The sequence below is a fragment of the Palaemon carinicauda genome, chromosome 32, assembly GCF_036898095.1.
Source record: "Palaemon carinicauda isolate YSFRI2023 chromosome 32, ASM3689809v2, whole genome shotgun sequence".
Taxonomy (NCBI): Eukaryota; Metazoa; Arthropoda; class Malacostraca; order Decapoda; family Palaemonidae; genus Palaemon; species Palaemon carinicauda.
Genome location: NC_090756.1, coordinates 25,840,893 through 25,858,392, shown reverse-complemented (window position 1 = coordinate 25,858,392; position 17,500 = coordinate 25,840,893). Strand labels below are relative to the sequence as shown.

General features: G+C 37.6%; 1 pseudogene; it reads right to left on the bottom strand.

Annotated features, from left to right (window-relative positions):
- Positions 1-7,388: 7,388 nt before the first annotated feature.
- On the bottom strand, positions 7,389-13,704 carry LOC137625351 (ETS homologous factor-like; annotated as a pseudogene).
- Between the last annotated feature and the right edge of the window lie 3,796 nt (positions 13,705-17,500).

The window sequence follows — 17,500 nt, the reverse complement described above, 5'->3', positions numbered from 1 at the left end:
TAAGAGGTTTTCTAATGATTAAATACTTCACCACATTGAAGGTTAGTCTCATCTATGAGTTTTTAAAAGTGGTTTCAATTTTCTTTTGAATTGATGTCAAGTGGAATCGAACTTAATGCACTGTGAAAATTTGATCTCTATCTAAAGAGGGCTTCATTGGTGTTTTTAAACAGATGTCATTGATGCTTAACTATCTTTAAGATCTCTTTGGCGCTTTAAAATCTTTCTAAAGAGAATCAGTGTTACTTAATAGGTCTCTCTCTCTCTCTCTCTCTCTCTCTCTCTCTCTCTCTCTCTCTCTCTCTCTCCTCTTCTCTCTCTCTCTCTCTCTCTCTCTCAAACACACAAACATATCTACAAACACAGTGGTATATACACATATTACATCTATATACAGTAGTTACATATCAATGTAAAGATATATACATAAACAATACAACAATCGTACAGGATCTATCATCGATGTTGGAATATTATCTAATTCACATTTTCCTCTTGAGGTTGTGTCTTCATTAGCTTCACAGAGAGAGGGGGGTTGCTATGAGAGAGAGAGAGAGAGAGAGAGAGAGAGAGAGAGAGAGAGAGAGAGAGAGAGAGAGAGAGAGAGAGAGAGAGAGAGAGAGAGAGAGAGAGAATTTCGACTAAGTTCTCTCAGCCCCCATAAACCAAATGAGAAAACTTCTATTTATTTTAGAGTCTTTGAAAGCGACAACATAAATAGGTTACGAGAAAGAGAGAGAGAGAGAGAGAGAGAGAGAGAGAGAGAGAGAGAGAGAGAGAGAGAGAGAGAGAGAGAGACTTGGAATATTATCTAATTCACATTTTCTTCTTGAGGTTGTTTCTTTAGCACTAGTTTGACCGAAAGAGTGAGGTTGTTATATGTGTGTGTGTGAGAGAGAGAGAGAGAGAGAGAGAGAGAGAGAGAGAGAGAGAGAGAGAGAGAGAGAGAGAGAGAGAGAGAGAGACTGGAATCCATAAGATCGTGGGAAGAAACAGACAATTAATGTGTATTGTCAGACAAAATTAGCCCAGTTTCGATTTGGAAATCCCGGTAGAGATGATGCCAGCAACATCAAGCGATCACGCGAAGAATGTCCCCAAGGACATTAACAGACTCCACCCCTAATTCATTTTCCTTGAGGGCTCTATTAAACCGAGTAGCTCATTATTCCAACGGAGAAGGTTTTGGGAAGGTCACGAAGATGAGTTATTTGAGGTGTGACGGGCCAAGAGTAGGCTGTGAGTCAAAGGCGAGGTTTTTGGAGTAGGACACAAACAGTTAGAATCACGACCTGTAGAAGATGAGGAAAGAGAAACTCGTTGAAAAGAGCCTCAGTAAACGATTGTAGTCCGAAGCTTTGGATCCAGAGGCCAGCCTATGACCTCTACTTTTATTTGAGGGCAGGTTAATGGAGAAGGACACCAGGCAGCAGTCGAGAGTTAGAATCACGACCTGTAGAAGAAGATGAAGAAAGAGAAAGTCGTTGAAAAGAGCCTCAGTAAACAATTGTAGTTAGAAGCTTTGGATCCAGAGGCCAGCCTATGACCTCTACTTTTATTTGAGGGCAGGTTAATGGAGAAGGACACCAGGCAGCAGTCGCGAGTTAGAATCCCAACCTGTAGAAGAAGATGAGGAAAGAGAAAGTCGTTGAAGAGCCTCAATAAACGATTGTAGTTAGAAGCTTTGGATCCACAGTCCAGCCTATGACCTCTACTTTTATTTGAGGGCAGGTTAACGGAGAAGGACACCAGGCAGCAGTCGGGAGTTTGAATCGCCGACCTGTAGAAGACGATGATGAAAGAGAAGGTCCTTGAAAAGAGCCTCGGTAAACAATTGTAATCCGAAGCTTTGGATCCAGAGGCCAGGCAATGACCTCTACTTTTATTTGAGGGCAGGTTAATGGAGAAGGACACCAGGCAACAGTCGAGAGTTAGAATCACGACCTGTAGAAGATGAGGAAAGGGAAAGTCGTTGAAAAGAGCCTCGGTAAACGATTGTAGTTCGAAGCTTTGGATCCAGAGGCCAGCCTATGACCTCTACTTTTATTTGAGGGCAGGTTAATGGAGAAGGACACCAGGCAGCAGTCGAGAGTTTGAATCACGACCTGTAGAAGAAGATTATGAGAGAGAAAGTCGTTGAAAAGAGCCTCAGTAAACGATTGCAGCTCGAAGCTTTGGATCCTGAGGCCAGCCTATGACCTCTCATATTTTCATATTTTGATCAGCTGACCTGATATTAACTTGTGCATTGTTTTGGTGGTTGAGCGAAAAATTGCGATAATTATTATATTCAAGGTGTGAAATTTCTCAAAAGAAATCAATTAGGAATTTCGGGTTAAACATGGTGAATTGGAACATTGAAAAACCCTGAAAATCCTGATTTGACCAGCTGTTCACTACAAGACCTCCCCCTATATTTTTCCTTTTCCATAAATAAAAATATTACAATATGAGGCTTTCAATTTCCCCATCAAAGAATACTGGCATCGTTGAGATACTACCGCTAGAGAGTTATGGGGTCCTTTGATTGACCAGACAGTAACTACATTAGATCCTTCTCTCTCGTTACGATTCATTTTCCCTTTGCCTACACCTACACCAAATACTCTGGCCTATTCTTTACAGATTCTCCTCTGTCCTCATACACCTGACAACGCTGCGATTACCAAACAATTCTTCACCCAAGGGGTTACTGCACTGTAATTGTTCAGTGGCTACTTTCCTCTTGGTAAGGGTAGAAGAGACTCTTTAGATATGGTAAGAAACTCTTCTAGAAGAAAACTCCAAATTCAAACCATTGTTCTCTAGCCTTGGGTAGTGCCATAGCCTCTGTATCATTGTCTACCACTGTCTTGGGTTAGAGTTCTCTTTCTTGAGGGTATATTTGGGCACACTCTTCTGTCTTGTTTCTCTTCCTTTTGTTTTTCAAGTGTTTATAGTTTATATGTGGAAGATTTACTTTAATGTTATTGTTCTTAAACTTCTCTTGTAGTATATTTCCTTATTTCCTTTCCTCACTGCGCTATTTTCCCTGTTGGGGCCCTTGGGCTTATAGCATCCTTCTTTTACAACTACGGTTGTAGCTTAGAAAATAATAATAATAATAATAATAATAATAATAATAATAATAATAATAATAATAATAATAATAATAATAAGCAGAGAACTAATTATAGGTAGTTTGTAATTAGTAAATAAAATTTAATTAATACAAATAAATATGAAATGTTTACATAACATTTCACTGAAGATCATATTTGTAAATTAACTTCGTCCTTAATAAGGACAACTGAAATAATAATAATCTTGGCTTTAATTAGAATAATTATCTTCCAATAATGGAAGAAAAAAATTAATTTGGAAAATGAATTTAGATGAAATTGGATTGACAAATTTTCCCTCAAAAGAAATTTCTTTTAGTATATTTCAGGAGAAATTGCCAAAAACATAATATTATTATTATTATTATTATTATTATTATTATTATTATTATTATTATTATTATTATTATTATTATTATTATTATTATTAATATTACTAGCAAAGCTACAGCCCTAGTTGGAAAAGCAAGATGCTATAAGCCCAGGGGCTCCAACAAGGAAAATAACCCAGTGAAGAAAGGAAACGAGGAAAAATAAAATATTTTAAGAACAGTAACATCAATGAAATAAATATTTCTTACATAAACTATAAATACTTTAACAAAACAAGAGTAAGAGAAATCAAATAGAATAGTGTGTCCGAGTGTGTACCCTCAAGTAAGAGAACTCTAACCAAAGACAGTGGCTGATGCCCTGGACAACTTAATACCTATAAATGTTTTAATTATAAGCATTATAATATAGCTTTATTTTATTTGAAAAATGCCAAAAACATATAGTAATGTTTTAACTACAAGCATTATAACATAGCCTTATATTGTCTGAATATTGTAATTACAAACATACTCAAGATATTATTCCCCGCCTCATTATCATTGCCATGCCCACAATATCAACACTTGCGAGAAACACTACAAAAACTGAGTTGATTTCAAGAAACATTACCGATTTCGGATTACTGGAGACTTTTACATCGACAAATAGTGATCTTGATAAAATGCGTTTCTCTCTCTCTCTCTCTCCTCTCTCTCTCTCTCTCTCTCTCTCTCTCTCTCTCTCTCTCTCTCTCTCTCTCTCCCTGCACAAAAATATGCGGTTACCAAACATATTTACACATACATAATATATTCGTACAGTATATATTACATATATACATACATACATACACACATATATACATATATATATATATATATATATATATATTTCTATATATATACATATATATGTATATATGTATATATATACATATATATATATATATATATATATATATATACATATATATACCTATATAAATTCAATCAACGATCACTGACAAAGAAAATAACAACAAACTATTAAATAAAAAAAAATTTCTATAAAACCAAAAATCCGCCAAGCCAATACCACAAACCAGCCCTTTCAATCATCCAAAAATATCTTGATCCCAACCAGACTTTCTACAATCGGCCAGCGAGTGTCTGCTCTCAACAACCCCCCCCCCCCCCACCTTGGGTGGGTAAAGAAGCAGCACCTACTGTAGATCTAAGTATATTCAAGGACTTAAAGGCCTAGCCCTCTTGCGGGTGAAGAAGGGACTATTTTCTAAATTGATTGGAGGGAGTACCGGGCATGTCCTCTATAGAGCGTTGAAGGAATTGAATATCGCGTACAAGTATGGAAGGTTTTAAGGCAATGCTATTATTCTAAATATTATTATTATCATTATGTCAATGGGATGAAAGGATAGATAGATAGATAGATAGTTAGATAATTAGATAGATATTATCATAATCATAAAGTTGAATGGATAAAAGGCTGCTATTATTATTATTATTATTATTATTATTATTATTATTATTTTTAATTATTATTATTATCATTATTATTATTATTATTATTATTATTATTACTTGCTAAGCTACAAGCCTAGTTGGAAAAGCAGAATGCTACAAGCCCAAGGACTCCAACAGGGAAAAATAGCCCACTGAGGAAAGGAAATAAGGAAACTGTAAGAAAAATAATTAGCAATTAATATGAAATATTTTTAGAACAGTAACATTAAAATAAATATTTCATATATAAACGATCAAAACTTTAGAAACAAAAAAGGAGGAGAAATAATATAGATTAGTGTGCCAGATTGTACCCTCAAGCAAGAGAACTCTACCCCAAGACAGTGAAAGACCATGGTACGGAGGCTATGGCAGTACCCAAGACTAGAGAACTATGGTTTGATTTTGGAGTATCCTTTTCCTGGAAGAGCTACTAATAGATAGATAGATAGATAGACGTACTTGCGAGTTTCCGCGATCGCCCTTAAGAACTTTTGATGCCCGGTCTCAACTGATGCTGCTCAATCTTCAGAGGGAATAATTGATACTAGTTTCTTTGTATTTAAACGGCTGCTATAACTACTACAGTCAGCCCTCACTCTTCGCGGGGTTTAGGTAACAGGCACAGGCGCAAAAAGTGAGAATCCGCGTATACTTATAAATGTATACTTGTAAATAAAATTAGGTGGATTTTGTAGAAAAAATCCTCTTAAATGTCATGAACCTAAAAAATAATGCAAGGAAAGAAAATGATGGCGAAATAAGTGAGCTAAAAAGGAAAAAATTAAAACGCGTGACGAGTAACGAAATATTTTGATGACGACGGGTGATCGTGTGCGGGCGGGATGCATCGACGAAACGTCACTAAAATCTGCAACGATATTGCGGTACAAAGCCAAATATTTCACTATTAGTTTCCTTCCTTGCATTATTATTTTTAGGTTCATGACATTCGAGGGATTTTTTTTCTATAAAATCCACTTATTTTTATTTTACATTTGCATAACATTTGTAGGTAAAAATCCGCATATAAGAAAAGTTGTGTTAAGTTTTATCAGTGCTCGTTTCACTTCAACTCGTATTTTTTCGTATATTTTTTAAGATATGGATATTTTTTTCAAGGTAAAACTCATCATCTACCTTTAATCTCTGTGACCAAAGAACCAGGTAGATATTGCACAAACTAAGTGAGATATAAAGCAAAAAAGTACATCATGTACCGCAGAAAAAATGCAATGTCTTGCTCTGTCATCGGTCAGGGGGAGGGGAGGATGCCTGAACTAACAGCCAATCAGCGACGAGCTTTCGGCTCCAGTTGCCAGCTAGGATGAAACAGATCCTGACACAGCAATTACTGATCGTAAGGACTTGCTATCACACTTACTGACCTTTGTAAATCTTACCATGGTAACAGCTAGTCACCCCCTAGATCTACCTATAGCAAGACATCTTTTCTTTTTGGAGAAAGTGGCATTTTAATTTTCATAATCTTATTTTGTTTTCCAAATGCTCTCCATCCCTTGCTAATCCTTCTTTAAATTTCGGTCTGACGTCCTAATTAACAAGGTTGCCACTGTTAACTATCCTCTAGTATGTATACAATCTTGCCATTGTAACAGCTAGTCACCATAGACCTTCTTATAGCAAGAAATCTTTTCTTTCTAGAGAAAGTGGCATTTTAATTTTCATAATCTTATTTTGTTTTCCATAACTTCTCCATCCCTTGCTTATCCTTCTTGCAATTTCGGCCTTCTGTCCAAATTAGCAAGGTTGCGACCGTTAACCCATCTCTAGTATGTATACAACCTTCTGCAACCTTATCTTGACTAACTATAAGTCCCTTAGTTGTCCTGTTAGATGGACAGTGAGTCGTTCAATCCTATTAGGAACCAAAGTTGTACTCAGCCCATCAGCAGTAATGCCTAGATAGGTTCGGCATTCCTTCAATTAGTTCAGCGCAGGTTCTTAATCACATCAAATTAATGTAAAATACATCAAATAAAAACCACTGTGATGGTGCATATTGTTGCCAGAGAATGGCTAGACTGATTGTTTAGATGTTATTCCAACATTTCATGAAACCAGTGGGTATAAACAGACGTTTCCTGTCCTTCCAAGGAAGTTAAATTGATGCTGAAGAAATATGGAGTGTCCTTTTCATTTGCAGGGTAAGTCTATCATTAACTTCATATTTACATAATTCAACACAGGTTTATAGTAATGAGTGAAAGATACGCTTTATTTTTTTTTTATTGAAATAAGGACTGTAACTTATATAATAACACAAAAATGCCTCTTAAAACTACACCAACATTCTTTGACATGATCTTTTTTTATTTTATACTCATTTTTGTGTACCAACACTGTATAGAAATATCTGCTGGTCCTTTATTTTACATCTTCCAACTGTAAGTGTAAAATATTTCTAGAATATGGGTCCTTTAAATAATCATCATATCTCTTTGCTCTTACTAAAAGTAGTTATAGTTACATATTATCAAAGTAAGACTTGAACGCTTTAGTAAATGCTCTCGGGTCCATACGAGAAGACATCGCTTTGCAGAAGAAGATATCCTTTCGCAACTGATAGGAACTGACGCTAGCTCTGTTGAGTAAGTATACGAGAAGAGGACGTCGCTTTGCAGAAGAAATCCTTTCGCAACTCACAGGAACTGATGCAAGCTCTGTTGAGTAAGTAAACGAGAAGAAGACGGCGCTTTACAGAAATCCTTTCGCAACTCACAGGAACTGACACCATCTCTGTTGAGTATACGTTTGCTGCCATGCGAATGAACTCCCACCTTTGACCTTCTAAGACTGCCACTTCAAATGTCGTTCCATGAATGCGGATGGGATACTCATATCACATATCACTGGAATATACCAGGATTCATGAACAATGAGACTAGTAGGGTTACTGGCCACCTGGACTAGAAACATCTCCTAAGACGACGACGCCATCTTCAGGGCTTCCAGGAATCGCAGAGCTTTGGGACCGCAGCGGTACATGAAGTTGTACTCGGGTACTAATTCTATGGCACCCGTGTTGTAGTGGTACCTAAGGCGATGAGGAATTAGGATTGATTTAGTACTTTCAAATATTTTCCAGACGTTTCTAGTATTTTCCAGAATTTTCTAGAAGTCTATGCTAGTTTTCCACACCACGCAATGTCAAATGAGTACTTGAAATAACTAAAAATTTATTTTCTTCACTGGTTTCCCAGTACATTTTGTAGAAAAGAAAAGGTGTAAAACAATACAAAAGAAGCTGTAAGCACTTATAAAGTAACTAGGAGACTTAAATTACTCAATAAATACCTAACCTAACCTAAGGTGGTCTGTCATACAAGACACTTGTTTAGAGTGATCTCAAGATTACTAAAAGAACATAAGAAACTTTTAGGAAATTTTGACCACCTTCAGGGGAATAGAAAATATGAATAACATTATCTATCAAGCGTCATACATTTCAAGGCTGTTCCTACATGAAGAAAGTTCCCTAGTCAAGGCAGTTCCTTAGCCAAGTAAGTTCCCTAGTTAAGACAGTTTCCTAGTCAAGGCAGTTCCTCAGCCAAGGAAGTTCCCTAGTTAAGACAGTTCCCACATCAAGATAGTTCCCTAGTTAAGGCAGTTTCCTAGTCAAGGCAGTTCCTTAGCCAAGGCAGTTCCCTAGTTAAGAAAGTTCCAACATCAAGACAGTTCCCTAGTCTAGGCACTTCCTTAGTCAAAGAGGTTCCCAAATCAAGATAGTTCCCATATCAAGACACTTCCCAAATCAAGATAATTCCCACATAAAGACAGTTCCCTAGTCAAGGCAGTTCTCAAATCAAGACAGTTCCATAGTCAAGGGAGTTCCCATATCAAGACAGTTCACAAATCAAGATAGTTCTAAAAACCAGGGTTCCCAAATCAAGAAAGTTCCATAGTCAAGGCATTTCCCAAATCAAGATAGTTCTCACATAAAGACAGTTCCCTAGTCAAGGCAGTTCTCAAATCAAGACAGTTCCCAACACAAGGCAGCTCCCTAGTCAAAGCAGTTCTCAAATGAAGACAGTTCCCAACACAAGACAGCTCCCTAGTCAGGGCAGTTCCCATTTCAAGACAGTTCCCAAATAAAAAGTTCCAAAATCAAGACAATTCCATAGTCAAGACAGTTCCCAAATCAAGACAAATCCCTAGTCAAGACAGTTCCCGAATCAAGACAGCTTCCTAGTCAAGGTAGTTCCCAAATCAAGGCAACTCCCTAGTAAAGACAGTTCCCACATAAAGACAACTCCCCTAATCAAGGCAGTTCCCACATCAAGACAGCTCCCAAATAAAGACAGTTCCCAAAACAAGACAACTCCCTAGTCAAGGCAGTTCCCACATCAAGACGGCTCCCAAATAAAGACAGTTCCCAAAACAAGACAATTCCCTAGTCAAGGCAGTTCCCACATCAAGACAGTTCCCACATCAAGGCAGTTCCCAAATCAAGACAGCTCCCTAGTCAAGGAACTTTCAGAAGAGCAAGAAAAAAGAAAAAAAGAATCGTTAACCAAACAAAAGAGAAGTTCGCAATATAAACAAAATAGCTTCTGAACAACAAACCCCCATTTCATAACCTCCCAAAAAAATCAAATGTAAAGACCCCTGTCATCTCCAACCCTTTTGAAGCTTCCAATCCCTCCCACACAGGCAAGGAGTGAACCTTACCCCTAAGGAAAAACATCTGGGGGAACTCACCTGAGTCCTCTGGCGAAGTTGTTGTAAGTCAAATCTGGGTTCCCATTCCTAGCACCCCACAGACGAGCGATGATATCGGGCTTGTTGAGGACGAAGCTGGAGCTCTCCTCGTTCTGCCACTGAACCAACAGTGGGTTTGTTTGTGGGTCGAGTAATAATCGCACCAGGAACTCCCACACTTTGGGCTTCCTCTCTGCAAGATCAGAGCTTATTTTCAGTCTCTCTCTCTCTATCAAACGCTTAAACTAATTCGCTTTACATATGAGCGAATAGAGTCTCCGCAGATGAACTAAGTCTTTGAGACATTTCCAATCCTTGTAACTCTCTCTCTCTCTCTCTCTCTCTCTCTCTCTCTCTCTCTCTCTCTCTCTCTCTCTCTCTCTCTCTCTCTCTCTCTAAAAGTTTTAAACGGATTTGCTCTACATAAGAGCAAATGGAGTCTCCAAGGATAGACTAAAACGTCTTTGATACATCTCAAATCCTTGTATCTCTCTCTCTCTCTCTCTCTCTCTCTCTCTCTCTCTCTCTCTCTCTCTCTCTCTCTCAAGCAAGCAAGCAAGCAAAATTCCCTTATTTTCTTTCCTCACTGGGCTATTTCCCCCTGTTGGAGCCCTTGGGCTTATAGCATCCTGATTTACTAACTAGGGTTGTAGCTAATAATAATAATAACAACAACAACAAAAATAATAATAATAATAATAATAATAATAATAATAATAATAATAATAATGATAATAATAACAATATCACTACTCCTACTACTACTACTACTACTACTACTACTACTACTACTAATAATAATAATAATAATAATAATAATAATAATAATAACATAAAAACAGGTGACCTAACTAACCTCCTCTCCTCGTTTTCGTTTTGACCTTATCCTTGGCGGATCTCTTCACTTTTTCGTGGACTTTTGAGGACCCTTCCCCTTCCACGCCTCCGGAGGGTAAAGATTCCTCGGCTGCGAAGTAAGAGATAAATATTTCTAATGATTTACTTCTCATTAGTTCCATGAAAAGGATCTTTAAAGAGTTTCAGGACAGAAGTTCCTGTGACTATTCTCAATTTCATTTCTGAGGGGTCATATATGTAATAGAACTTATCTTTTTAAATTAAAACATCATTTAAAGATAAGATATGATGATATATTTAAAATGAATTCTTTAAAGTATATACTAACCTAAAATATGAATCTAGTTTGAAGTCTCTGTGACAAAGATGTCCAAACTTATGACTGATTACGTGAATTGGACATTTTGCTCAACTGTGACCTTGACCTTTGACCTTAACATGTATTAATTGGCGTTAATTTTCATTTACTCAAAATATAAACCAATTTTGAAGTCTCTTTGACAACGATGTCTAAACTAATGGCTGATTACGTGAATTGGACATTTTGCTTAACCGTGACCTTGACCTTAACATGTATTAATTGGCGTTAATTTTCATTTACTCAAAATATGAACCGTTTGAAGTCTCTTTGTCGACGATGTTCAAAATTTTAGCTGATTACGTGAATTGGACATTTTGCTTGACAGTGACCTGAACCTTTGACCTTCCAAAATTTAATAATTTCCAGCTTTTTACATAACATTTAATCCCTGCCAGTTTCATTACTCTACGATTAAAATTATGGCCAGGAAGCAGTTCACAAACAAACACACACACAAACACAAACAGCAGGTAAAACATAACCTCCTTTCAACTACGTTGGCAGAGGTAAAATATATATCTCAAAGCTTACTAAGCCTCCACCAAACTCAAAGAACTATAACTCGACTCTTACCCTCCAGAGGATACGACTCCAGGACGTCCTCAGGCTGATACGGGTCGTCCTCAAGTGTAAGGTATAGGAGGCCGTCATCCTCGGCCGTACAGTACCTGTCCAGGTCAAGGTAGTCCTCCTCGGAGAGTTGCCAAGTGTCGTAACTGTATAAGGATAAGGCCTTATCCTGTAGGATGGGAGTGTCCTTTGAAGTAGGAGAGGAAGTTGCGACGCCGGGACTGGCCAGTGGGTCATGTCGTTTGGGGCGACCTGAATTAGTAATAATAATAATAATAATAATAATGATAATAATAATGATAATAATAATAATGATAATGAAAATAACAATAATAGTGATAATAATAATGATAACAAAGATAATGATAACAATGATAATGATAATAATAATAATAATGATGATGATAATAATAATGATAATAATAATAATAATAATAATAATAATAATAAAAATAATAATAATAATAATACTAATAATAATAATGAAAATAATAATATTAATAATAATAATAATAATAATAATAATAATAATAATAATAAAAAGAAGCTAACTAAAGACATAGCCTCTAGAAATCCATTCACAGTATCTATATGGCATATGGGTCAAGGGCTATAGAGAGAGAGAGAGAGAGAGAGAGAGAGAGAGAGAGAGAGAGAGAGAGAGAGAGAGAGAGAGAGAGACTCACTTTTTCCCTTCGACATCTTCCTCAAAGCTCTGAATTCTTCAAAGAACACGGCCCCATAGATGTCGCCGACGAGGGCGCTGAAGTGTTGGATCTTGAACTTCAGCAGCTGGGTGCCCTTGACCCTCCCAAAGGGCGAGACGTCCACCTCGTGATATCCTATGCCCCGTCGCTCGCATACGAAGGATGCCCAGTCCATGCAATCCTTCGGAGGGTGCAGAAAGAAGGATTCGTGAGATAATAAAACTAAAAACCAGTTTCTAATTAGAAAATCATTTTGAGTGCAAACCTCCGCCACAGTTTCAAGTCTGTATAGCAACCATGTACGAACTTGGGGTTAAGGTTAGGGTTAATGTTGTTGACCTTTTGCTAGACCTTGACCTTTGACCCAGGACTCTGAAAATTGAATCGCTTCCACATCTCAACATATAATCCTTGAAAGTTTCACTACTCTATGAGTAAAATTGTGGTCAGGAAGTTCTTCACAAACAAATGACCTTTGGCTCGACCTTGACCTTGACCTTTGACCTACGACTTTTAAAATTGAATTATTTCCACGTCTCAACATAATAATTAATCCCTAAAAGTCTCACTACTCTATGAATAAAATTGTAGTCAGGAAGTTGTTCACAAACAAACGACCTTTTGCTCGACCTTGACCTTTGACCTACGACTTTTAAAATTGAATCACTTCCACGACTCAGCATAACAATTAATCCCTGAAAGTTTCACTACTCTATGAGTGAAATTGTGGTCAGGAAGTTCTTCACAAACAAACATTTTTCTCGACCTTGACCTTTGACCTAGGACTTTGAAAATTGAATAGCTTCCACGTCTTAACATTTAATCCTTGAAAGTTTCACAACTCTATGAGTAAAATTGTGGTCAGGAAGTTGTTCACAAACAAACGACATTTTTCTCGACCTTGACCTTTGACCTAGGACTTTGAAAATTGAAATGCTACCACGTGTCAACATAACAATTAATCCCTGAACGTTGTTCACAAACAAACAGACAAACGAACAAACAGGGGCGAAAACATAACCTCCTCACAACAATATTTATCAAGTGTATGTCATTACTATAGTCCATTTCTTTTAGCGGGGCATATTTGCACCGACTCGCAGCGGTGCCCTTTTAGCTCGGAAAAGTTTCCTGATCGCTGATTGATTGGACAAGATAATTCTAACCAATCAGCAATCAGGAAACTTTTCTGAGCTAAAAGGGCACCGTTGCGAGTCGGTGCAAATATGCCTCGCTAAAAGAAATGGACTATAGTAATACTCGATGAGCCAACTCACCTCGCCCTCCCAAGAGGCAAGTGGCTTCCCCTGGAAGGAGCTGAGAGCGAGCTGGGTCGAATCTGACCCGTCATCATAATCGGGGCAATCGGGGAGATCCTTTATCAAGTAGGTGTTGCAGAAGTCGTCCAGGGAAGATGGCGTGTAGGAAGCAAGTCCTTCGATTGGAGCCCATCTAGATCCAGGACCCCAGGGATATCGTAGGATTGGCTTAAGAGACTCATTATCCAGGTGGAACTGTTCGATTTCAATGAAGGATTTGCAAGATGACAATCCTCGACTTGGATAAATTCTTTTTAGATATTTTGGTGGAACTGTTCGATTTCAATAAAAAATTACAAGATGACAACTTCGACTTAGACAAATTTTTTTAGATATATTTTTGGAACTGTTTGATGGAACTGTTCGATTTCAATAAAAATTTTACAAGATGACAACTTCGACTTAGACAAATTCTTTTAGATATATTGGTGGAACTGTTCAATTTCAATAAAAAATACAAGATGACTATCCCAAACTTAGACAAATATTGGTCTCTAAACTCCCAAAATAGCAGTCCTCAATTACGGACTAACTTCACAAGAGATCTTAGCAAAGGGTATTAGTATCTTTTCAAACCTCTCTCTTGGAACGTCAGAGAAGAACTGGGGTCTTGCAAGTCGGTGATTCTCATTATATAGCACAGATCAACGTTTCGCACCCGAAGGTCATTCGGGGAAGCCCTCCTGATTTGGGAAAATCCACTAAGGTCCAAAATTCGTAGCAAAGAGGAAAACATATGCGGACTCACACTGAGGTTGGAGACGCCGGACAGTGGAGCAGGCCAGTTCTCTCTCTCTCTCTCTCTCTCTCTCTCTCTCTCTCTCTCTCTCTCTCTCAGTATACGTGTATGGGCAGTCTTTTCCATTACAGATTATTATTATTAATATTATTATTATTATTATTATTATCATTACCAGCTAAGCTACAACCCTAGTTGGAAAAGCATAACCACAGCCTGTGGAGCTGGCCAATTCTCTCTCTCTCTCTCTCTCTCTCTCTCTCTCTCTCTCAGTGTGCGTGTATGGGCAGTCTTTTCCATAGATCTAAATTATTAATATTATTATTATTATTATTATTATTAATATTATTATTATTATTAGCTAAGCTACAGCCCTTGTTGGAAGAGCAAGATGCTATAAGCCCAAGGGCTCAAACAGGGAAAAGTAGCCCAGTGAGGAAAGGGAGTAAGAAATTAAATAATCGATATGTGAACAAATGAACAATTAGAATAAAATATTAAAAAAAAAAACAGTAACATCAAAACAGATATTTCATATATGAAATATAAAAAGAAATATGTCAGCCTGTTCAACAAAAAAACATTTGCTGCAAGTCTGAACTTTTGAAGTTCAACTTATTCAACTACCCGATTAGAATGATTCATTACTACCAATAGGTAACTTATTACTAATAAACTGAAATTAGTTAAAGTGAACATCACTTTTACCACCACTTTCACCTTTTCAGACGTCTGAATACTTTTAATGATTCATCCATATTTCTCTTTGCGCGTATACGTCTCTATATATTTCAGACGCAATATTTCAATTCCCTTATGTCATTCACCAGTCACCACACTTCTCTTGCAAGAGTTAAGAAGTTTGGCGAGGTATTACAATAGGTGTTAGGACGTAAACAAACCTTGGAAGTGGGCAGACATGTGACGGAGAAGGTACTAACCTACTTATGTAGGGGGCCGTACATTGGGGCGAGCGGGCCCATATACTGTAGACTCCTATGTACGGGTTCATAGATTGGGCCGGCTCATACAGACTCTCTCTCTCTCTCTCTCTCTCTCTCTCTCTCTCTCTCCCCCAAGACTGGAAGATGCAACATACACCGGAAGATGCATTAGCAACTCTCAGGTGGATATACGAGGTGCCTCACATTAGGGACCTTGAAGAACCCATACATAGAATAAGGCAATAAGGTAAGGCTGGCTCTCTCTCTCTCTCTCTCTCTCTCTATCTCTCTCTCTCTCTCTCTCTCTCTCTCTCTCTCTCTCTCTCCAGACCATCCAAGACTGGAAGATGCATTAGCAACTCTCTGGTGGATATACGAGGTGCCTCACATGAGGGACCTGGAAGAACCCATACATAGAATAAGGCAATAAGGTAAGGCTCTCTCTCTCTCTCTCTCTCTCTCTCTCTCTCTCCAGACCATCCAAGACTGGAAGATGCATTAGCAACTCTCTGGTGAATATACGAGGTGCCTCACACTGAGGGACCTGGGAGAACCCAAACTTAGAATAAGGCAATAAGGTAAGGTTCTCTCTCTCTCTCTCTCTCTCTCTCTCTCTCTCTCTCTCCCCCCAAGACTGGAAGATGCAACATACACCGGAAGATGCATTAGCAACTCTCAGGTGGATATACGAGGTGCCTCACATTAGGGACCTTGAAGAACCCATACATAGAATAAGGCAATAAGGTAAGGCTGGCTCTCTCTCTCTCTCTCTCTCTCTCTCTCTCTCTCTCTCCAGACCATCCAAGACTGGAAGATGCATTAGCAACTCTCTGGTGGATATACGAGGTGCCTCACATGAGGGACCTGGAAGAACCCATACATAGAATAAGGCAATAAGGTAAGGCTCTCTCTCTCTCTCTCTCTCTCTCTCTCTCTCTCTCTCTCCAGACCATCCAAGACTGGAAGATGCATTAGCAACTCTCTGGTGAATATACGAGGTGCCTCACACTGAGGGACCTGGGAGAACACAAACATAGAATAAGAAGATCCTCTCTCTATCTCTCTCTCTCTCTCTCTCTCTCTCTCTCTCTCTCCAACACTGGAAGATGCATTAGCAACTCTCTGGTGGATATACGAGGTGCCTCACACTGAGGGACCTGGGAGAACCCAAACTTAGAATAAGGCAATAAGGTAAGGTTCTCTCTCTCTCTCTCTCTCTCTCTCTCTCTCTCATATATATATATATATATATATATAAATGTGGACCTTTGCCTCAATAGGCGTAGGAGGGGATGATGAGGAGGATATATATATATATATATATATGTATGTATATGTATATATAAGAGAGAGAGAGAGAGAGAGAGAGAGAGAGAGAGAGAGAAGGCTATTCCGAAATCAAACCACTGTTCTCTAGTCTTGGGTAGTGCCACAGAATCTGTACCATGGTCTTCCACTGTCTTGGGTAGAGAGAGTACACTATTCTATGTCACGTTATTCTATCATATTTCTATTCCTCTTATTATTTTGAAGTTTTATAGTTTATATATGAAAGATTCCTTTTAATGTCGTTATTGTTCTTGAACTTCTCTTGTAGTTTATTACCTTGTTTTCTTTCATCACTGAGCTATTTTCCCTGATGGGGTCCCTGGGTTTATAGCATTCTGCTTTTCCAAGTAGGGTTGTATCTTAGCAAGTAATAATAATAATAATAATAATAATAATAATAATAATAATAATAATAATAATAATAATAATAATAATAATAATAATAGGGATTAACCGGTGATGAAGTGTGAGACAGGTAGATGGAGAACGCTGGCCAGAAACATCGACCCCAAATAGAAGTGGGAAGAGATGCAGACAAAGAATAATAATAATAATAATAATAATAATAATAATAATAATAATAATAATAATAATAATAATAATTATAATAAGAATATCATTAATAATAATAATGATATTGTTATTATCCTCATTATTTTCCAAAAGGTGATATGCCTCCCTTCATTAAGTGAACACTTTGACAATTGTCCCTGGTGATGGAGAAATAATACATATATCAGTAATGTTGCAGAAAAACAATATGAGCACCTGTAAAATTTATGGACATTTTGAGAAAGATTACAAGTTTAAATCTGACAATGAAGTGTCAGGGACATGTTCAATAAATCACGCCACCACTAAATTTAACTAACTTCAGATCAAATGTAGAAACTGCACAAAGTTAAACAAACCGAATGACCACATAGTGAACAAAAAATACTGCAAAACCTATGATTTGGAATTAAAAAGATTAGGAGAAAGGACGGATTATTATTATTATTATTATTATTACTAGCCAAGCTATAACCCTAGT